This window comes from Lactuca sativa, chromosome 5, assembly GCF_002870075.4.
Source record: "Lactuca sativa cultivar Salinas chromosome 5, Lsat_Salinas_v11, whole genome shotgun sequence".
NCBI classification, from domain to species: Eukaryota; Viridiplantae; Streptophyta; class Magnoliopsida; order Asterales; family Asteraceae; genus Lactuca; species Lactuca sativa.
The window spans coordinates 236544870-236554089 of record NC_056627.2 but is presented as its reverse complement, the minus strand read 5'-3'; positions in this window follow the sequence as shown (position 1 = coordinate 236554089).

Sequence of the window (9220 nt, the reverse complement as noted above, 5' to 3'; positions counted from 1 at the left end):
TTTATTGACATTTCTCAACCTAATACTTTAGATTTGAAATGAAGCATAATAGTCTCTCCCTTAATTATAGCAAACAACTTTACAACCCTTACGACTTTGCAAGGTATAACTCTTGTTTTCTATAATTAATATTGCCAACTTGCAATACGTGCCTTAATAATCATACAATCATAACATTTATGCTCCCACTATCATGATGATTATTATAAACATAACACTTATGCTCCCACTAGCTTTGACATGTATTCAGAAACAACTTAACTTTCAGAAAAACAATGCTTATTGAATTTCTTAAGTTCATGTTTCTAATACTTAGTGCTTTGATAATATTTTATCAAGCTTTCTTGAACTTATACACATTTGCCTTAGATAGTTCATATGTGTGTGTAAACAATTGCCAAACCTCACAATTCAAATTATGGAAAGGGATACCGTAACCATAATCGAATTCGAGAATGCAATTTTACAATCACTATCTTCTTAAAATCTTTCTTAGTGAAAGCATTTCCTCACAATCATTTTCATGAAGGAGGAAATCTTATGAAACTTAGATTTAAAACGGTGTATGTGTTCCTACCCATGTGAATTTGTTAAAACCAAGGTTTACGACAAATTCAAACTCATATGGATCGAACTTTCTTAGTCTCGATTTCTTACCTTATGGTAGCATAGCTGCCCACCATGTCTTCCAAGTAGTTAAGCATCTCACCTTTTCCTATCAATGTACTTTCCATTGATCAAGGTCCTTGACTTTTATGCATTCAAATGAGAACTCATAGGACTCACATGCATAATTAAATCGATTGGATTGGCACAAAAACAAATTAATGTCAACACGATAGGTTGTAAACCTCAACTCGTGTGCTAGTGATGATCGATAAGGTTTATTTGATTTGTTCTTGAAACCTTTCAAGACCATTAAGACTCCCATTGACTCCTTGACATATAAGATTCTCTTGTCAAAACATTTCTTGACAAACAAATATTCAATAGTTAGTGTAGCTTTTATCAAAACACTTCATAAATTGGTCCTAGTTAGTCTTTGTCTTATCCTAGACATCACAACTTTCCACATTTGATGAATGTTATAAACCTTTCTAATTCTTATCACTTAATGTTGCTATCTTAACTCTAAGATTTTGGAACGAAGTATGATTGACTTCTTGATTTAACCATTTCTTCAATTCTTGATTTCTCTTCTTAGACATACAATTTTACTAAGACTCACTTAGAGGATCAATTGAGATATGGTTCTTAATCATTAAGACCTATCATAAAGCATAAAAGCTACTATCCCTTCTTCTTAGAATGGAGAAACTTTTATCTTTCTGCCTAGTTGATTCTTCTTATTCGTTTTGCTATTTATTTAAACCCTTTTAATCATTTCACAATTACACTTAATCTTGTAAGTATGATCATATTTACTAAACCTTTAGTAAATCATGACGAATATCATTGTTACTCTTATGGTAGACTTGATCAACACGCAACTTTGTGTGCTCGATCTCCTAGTCCTTAACTTGATACTTTGTTAATGAATTAGTCTAATTTCCAAATATGAGATTTCTCATTCATCGTGCAACCAAGTTGCATGATTCCAAGTTTCTGTCCAATTGAAACTTGGGCGATGAGAAACTCTCCCTATTCGGTAAACTCTCAACTTTCCATAAATAACATAGTAAGAACCAATACCATTATTGCTAATAATAGAAACATTCAAACATCAATTTTTCATACACGCCATTGCAAGGATAAATAATTAATATAAAATCAAAATTTATTTTATTGCGGAAAAATTTTTGTCCTTACAATGCAATTCATTGAAAAACTATGCTAATACATCTTTCTTAGCAATCTAATTCTAACTCTAAGTAGTAGCTCAAGAATCTAATTTTCGAGAAATGCGATCGAAATCCATTCCTTCACGGTTAGATTCTGCTCACTTCTTCCTTTAAGCTTCCTTTCGTTTCTTCGATCTTACAAAACATCAATTGTAATCTTATCACATTATGTAATAAGAATCTAGAATAGAAGCTTAAAAGAGTTAGTTAATGGATTTTACCTATATTAGAGCCATACGTTTCGACTCTCCCATCTCTTAGATCTCTTAGGTAAACAGGGCAACTTCGTCTCCAATGCCCTTTCTCTTGGCAATAAGAGCAAATTGACTCTTTTGGAACATGACATGGAACTACTTCAGACATTGCCTTTCTCTTATGATCAAACTTTTCGATCATATCATGTCTTTCGTTGCCATAGTCTATATCCATAGAGGTCTTGAAGGCAGATTCACCAATCAACTTTGCTTTTCTATTACGCCAAACCATTGCTGATTCAGCAGCAATAAGCATATAGGTGAGATCTATAAGGGTAACGTCGCGGTTCATCATATAGTACTCTCTTACGAACTCACTATATGAGTTAGGAAGTGACTGAAGAACCCAATCAACAGCCATCTCCTCACAGACAACAGATCCCAACATTCTTAACCTATCAATGTGTGACTTCATCCCTAGGACGTGTGCACACACCGGCTTTCCTTCTTTATGTTTACTTGCCAAAAGGGCTTGAGTGATCTTGAACTTTTCAAGCCTTTGAACTTGTGGGTTAGGGAGAATAATTGGAGGAGGAGGAGGAGGAAGTGAAGTATGATCTCTTGTTCCTGGATCGAATCATGGAATATCATCTTCATGTGGAATGCTTGTTCCATGGGATTTGAGAAGACCATAGTTGTCAAACTTTGACATCTACAAAACGGGAGAAAAGAAATTCAAGTTAGTTGATCGATTGAGTCCTTAGGAAATCACCCAAAAGAGATACTAAGGCTAGGACCCAACACAATATTCTACAACTTGGGAGAGGAATGCTGTAACCCTAATTGCAGAATATTTGAAGGTAAGTGAATGATGATTCACTAATTTCCACCACGAAAAACGAGAAAGAATTTAAGTTTTAAATCTATGAAAACTCCTAGATCCTTTGAGATTCATTGAACTTTCAATGGCATGTTTAAATCTCGATATGCCCCTCTTGTTTGTGACTGGGATGCCGAGGATCACAAAGCGGGTGTGAATAACCATGCAAACTTACGTGGTGCCCTCACATGTTACAGTCACCTATTCGATGTGCCGGTAAACCACACACGCTCCACCGAACTATGACAAACATTGAGTCACCCTTTGCTACCTTTGCTTAGAACCATTTAGTGTGCCGGTAAACCACACACACTCCACTAACGTCTTTGCAAGGGCACAAAGTGTAATTTCATGGAATTACATCAATTCACTTTTGCCTAAGTAACTAAGATTGGGAATTTTATGAAAACATTTAGTTACTTTAGTATTTCATTATACATAGAATGGAATGATTTGTCCTATCCTACCCGTTCGGCTAACGACCCTCCACTAGTCAAGAGTGCGGTGGGTAAGAGTGGATACCCATTCAATCGCCATTTTATAGGCAATTTCCTTAAACACCCCTTATACACCAGCTTCGTGAATGAGGCCTACTAACGGTAAGACTGACTTTTACTCATACATATATATATATATATATAATGTTAGACTTTTAATGTTATATATAGTATAGAGTGTATTTTACACCTTTTAAAATACTAGGTGGTCTAATTTAACAATTATACTTTTAATTCAATTAAATTGTAAACCTAAACTTTTATTGATTTATTAAACCTCTTTTAATTATACACCTTAATTAATTAATAAAACCATAAGGGTGTGAATTGAACTTTTTCAAAACAATACTAGAGTTTTAGAATTTAACATTCCTAATTAAACTTTTAATCAACTTTTAAATTCCAAAACTTGAGGGCAAGTTTTGAAACATTTCAAAACATTAGGGTTTAGAATTTAAATATACATAAAAATTAAACAATTAATCAAAATTTAAATTCCAAAACTTGAGGGAAAGTTTTGAAACCTTTTTTCAAAACATTAGGGTTTTAACTATTTAAATTTCAAAACAACAAAACTTTTGGGTTTAAATTTAAACTATAAAACCTAAGGGGAAAATATGAAACATTTCATAACATTAGGATCAAATAACAAATAATCTAAATTAACAATTAATCACATAATTATCCATATTTGATTTATTTAATGATTTCTTGCAAAACAATTTACCAATTTAATCAAAATAATTAATCAGTTATCACATAAGGAAACAATTATCTTATTAATTGATAAATATCTTCAATTAGATCAAGAATATAGTCAAATATATCATAAAATCGGATTAATATTGATCTAATATGATAAGGTAACTATCCATAAGCAAAAACACCAAGAAATCGCGAAATATACTCCAACTGACGAGTTGACTCGTCGAGTCAAGCTTGGACTCGTCGAGTCTGCATGGACTCGGCAAGTTCAGCTATGGACTCGGCGAGTCCAGCCTCTAGTAACCAAAAAATCGAATTTTTCAAACATGTCAAGCATCAATACAAAAGAAACCAGTCTAGGCTCTGATACCATTGATGGGTTTTGGTCCTAAGAACATCCTATGTGCTCATACAAACCCTAATGCTTGGATCTAGGTTTCTCTATTGTACATGCAAGTTATCCAAGACTATAAACCCTAATTCTAACATTCAAGTAATCATAATAACATGAGAATAGGTTTAAGATGTTACCTTGATTGTTATGTAGCAATAACAATCCAATTCCTCCTTGTATTGACTTTAGAAAGCATAGAGTCACAATTGTCACTCCTCTAATGGTTCACAAACACCATAAGCAAGAGGATGAAGAGGAGAGAGGATGGAGGCTGCCCTAAAACGTGTGAAACCCTAGAATAAGTCTTGTCCACGTTTTTGGGTCATAAGGGTCATATATATAGTGAGGCTATTAGGGTTATCTAACAAGGAAACCCTAATTTGGATGCTTAAGCCCTAAGCAACCCATGGAGCCCTTTCCTTAAGGCCTTGGACGATTTCTTATGGGCTTCCCCCCATAGAATTCTTCCACCTTATAATAAAAGGCAATCCATGGCCCAAATTGCAATTATCTTATAATTACAATTCCAGTCCCTTAAGTTTAATTAATCTCTTTTGGTCACATAACTAATTACCAATTAATTATTGACTAATATTAATTAAACAATATGATTTCTCCTTTAATATATTATTCCCATAATATATTAATAAATCATATTTAATCCTTTCTCTCCATAATTCATCCTATCAAGTTGCTTTGGTGAAGGCAACCCAAAAGGACCATGCACCATCGGGTCAAGTACATACCAAAATAGTTATGGACTTAGACACTAATCCAACACCGCCCGCTATAGACATACAAACAATATCATATAATCATGCTAGCATATAAAGAATCATACACAATACTATATATATTCTAGTCCTAAGGCCTCGCCTATTATGGGCCCCGCCCCTACTCTGCTAAGGATTTGATATGGAACCTCGTCCACCCTCAACTAGTGATGAGATACGGGTATCCGCCCACACTCACCTCCCTACCAGGAACATACAAGTATCATGAATACAACAATTATAACTAACATACATACATTAATCGGGTACCACCCGAAATCGAACTGTAGTCTGAAATCATACATTAAACATTACTCGGGCCCAGCCAGACATTAGACCGTAATCTGAAAACATACAGACAATTCTCGGGGAGCGCCCGACATCAGATCGAAATTCGAAAACACATAACATAAATACGGGCCAACATTCGTGCCTTCAACTCGTTCAAACAAGAGGAAAGTCACCTCGCAAAGTTGAATCTCACGGATAATCCTCTGGTTGCTAGCTGGTAGATCCCCGAACTGCTGATATCTCGACTCCCCGAGCTACCATTAACAAAATAACACTTAGTCCAGAAACCAATAATCCTCCTTAGGATAAAATGACAATTTTACCCCTGATCTAATTTGGTCCATGCCTGAGGCCCAAAACTATAACATGAAAGGCCCAATACTAGGTAGACTTCCCAAGCCCACAAGTGGCCAACTAAAGGCCTAATTTTCTAAATTAGGCCCAACCCCACTAATGGACCTTACCCTTAAGCCCAAACATATTCTTGGCCTAAAATATCTGACTTCTGAGGGCCCACTAAGGCCCAAAGAAACAAAGTCCAATGAATGGCCCAAAGCAAGGCCCAAACAACATAAAGCCCAAATCTATTGAGTACGCGGGGTGTACTCCTCTATATGCTAAGCGTACATGCTGTATGGTTTGTACGTTGCGCATACTACTCTGTTAAGCTACTTCTACCATTAAGCACTTAATACTTTATTCCAAGGGCTAAAATCATAGATCCAAGTCCTCTTTAACATCTTAATCCATAAAGTCACTGACTTGGTGACTTTATATGACCCACATGAACCCAAACTGGAGGTATAGAAATATACTTCCATGAAAATGGCCATAACTCTTGCATAAACCCATTAAGACCTTCAAGATGGCAACTTTCTCCTTTTCATATAGAACCAATGGTGGCAACCCTAAGCCTAGAAATGGATTTGGAACCATAAAGCTCCATTATTGGGACCAAAAAGGTCCAAAAACTCAACATAAGAGATCTAATGCACTCAAGGATCAATTTCAAGACTTTTACCTTGAAAAGGTCTGAAATGAAGCAACAATCCCAGATCTACAACTTCTCCTTTGAACAACCAGCTTACGTTGCTCTTCACTTCCTTGAAGAATGGATCCAAAACACCAAAATGCTCTTAAAATGCGTTCTAAGCTCCAAGATCACTCAAGTATGGCTTTGGGTTTTGTAGTAGGTTCTTTCGGGTGAGAGGGAAGCTGGTCTTAAGGTATAATGTTCCTTATATATTGTCATACCCTAAAATTTAGGGTTTTGGTCTGAATGGAGTACGCCCCGCGTACCTCTTAGTACGCCCGACGTACTCACAAACCACCCGCGACCATATAACTTTATACGGTGGGCATTCCCAGCCGGATACGTGCATGCATCCCTTGCATGCATGGGACTTATCTACCAAACATTTCCATTAGGGGTTAAATCTGCCAAAACCTTCAAAGTGCTATAAGTTCTTCGTTCTAAGTTTATTTATGATGAACTTTATATCCATGGAAAGGTGACGAGAAGCCCTATGCTGCTAACAACTCCTCATTCCCCAAAAAAAATTTCCAAACAAGAACCCAAAATCCCTTAAAGGTCGAGATGTTAAATTACGATCATACCCTTGGCTTCTGAAGATACAATCAAACACTTGGGTCACGTATACCCAAACACCCACATCCGAAATGGGCCAAATCCTTCCACTTCCAAGGCCCTAACTCTTATGACAACTAATGATTGAGCCGCAGCCCCTATTAACGAAGCACTTTCAGAATTGGGTGTTACACTATTTCAAGCACAATGAGTGTAGGAACACTACACTTTAATGTGCCCTTGTCTACAATAGAACACATTTGTTAAATGTTAATGTAGAAATTTGACGGAATAAAAAATTTATGATCATTTTCTCCTATAAAAAAAAGAGCAATGATGAATATTTTTCTACTTTATCTTAAAAAATAAGCATGCATAATACAACATTAGTCACAAAACATATGGATAAGAACTTGTTATATTTGTATCTTTAGTTTATATATATATATATATATATATATATATATATATATATATATATATATATATATATATATATATATATATATATATATATAAACAATAAATAGTATGCGAACGTAAAAATACTATGTTTATGTTGTTATTCTATAACGAATGTTGTATATACGTATTGTTGAAGTAATTCTAATATGAATATTAACCTTTGATTATTCATATATTTATTAGAATGTTATAATTTTATTATAAATTTATGTATGTGTACTATTGTAGAAAGTTCTAATTTTAATTTAACTTGTATTATTTACTTATGCATTGCCGAATAATGACATAAAACTATAGTTATAAAATTCACTGCAGAATTATAACATAAAAATATTGTTTTTACGTTCTCGTATTATTTACTGTTTTTATTTGAACTATTCCCTACTAAAACATTTTTTTTTCTTCTCAAATGTAATTTTTCCTTGCAGAATGTGTGTTTAGATAACATATGTATCTCATGTTTGATTAAAACATTTGTTTTTATGCAATAAAATTTGTATGAATACGACAAATAATTCAACACATAGAAGTTTGTCAGAAATTTGATTCTTTGATGTTTACAGTATAACAAATATATCATCAAGAAAATGACAACAAGCATAATGACAAAAGTATGCATTTATTAACATTTGCATTGACTTCTAATGACAATCTTTGGCATGAAATTGGCAAGAAAATCTGTCAATATTGGCATGAAATTACATCTCCAAGTCCGAATACATTTGGGATTTAAATGGGCATGAAATTTGGATCTTTCCAAACAATATGACAAAAATAAAAATATGACATGAACTTTGCTTCCTACCTTATAAATATTTATAGTTTGATTTTCTTTTTATATAATTGACAAAAACACCTTCAAATTCTATTTATTAAATCTATGTATTTGTCTACCACAGGACTTAAGACGACACATTTCCAACACATCTTGATATCGTTAGACTAAATGTCATTTGTTTCAGTTTGATTTTATCTAATTGAGTTATTTGTGGCATGAAAGACGAAATTCATTTAACATGACAATTGGACGAATCTACACGTAATACATGATGTTGATACATAAATGTTACATATTGTGTTTGTCGAATCAGTAAGAACATAAAAAGTTTCAAACAGTATCAGAATCAGTAAGAACATAAAAAGTTTCAAACAGTGCCAAAATGGCTTCAGATTTCTTCATTATTTAAAGCTAAAATTGAAATTGGAATCAATGTGACACTTCCTCGCAATACACAATCCTTTTTGTTGGTCAAATTGAGGATGGCTTTGAATTGATGGAATCACTCAGATTTTGATGGATTATATATTTGAATTCTATACAATTCCTTGTTTGGTACCAAAATATAGAAGAAATTTAAATCCGGAAATGTTTTTAGAAAACTCTTGTTTTGATGGATTATATATTTGAATTCTCGCATTTAACCTTTCGCCGCATACGGGTTTAGAAAATAGAAACCATGAGTTACATTATGCAATAATATAATCTTAATTATATCTTTATATCGATTATTGGTTTCGTGTTGATTATAATTTAGCTCTATTTCGAATCTTTTTAAAAAGCTTTGTAAAAAATCACTTAACGAAAGTTAATT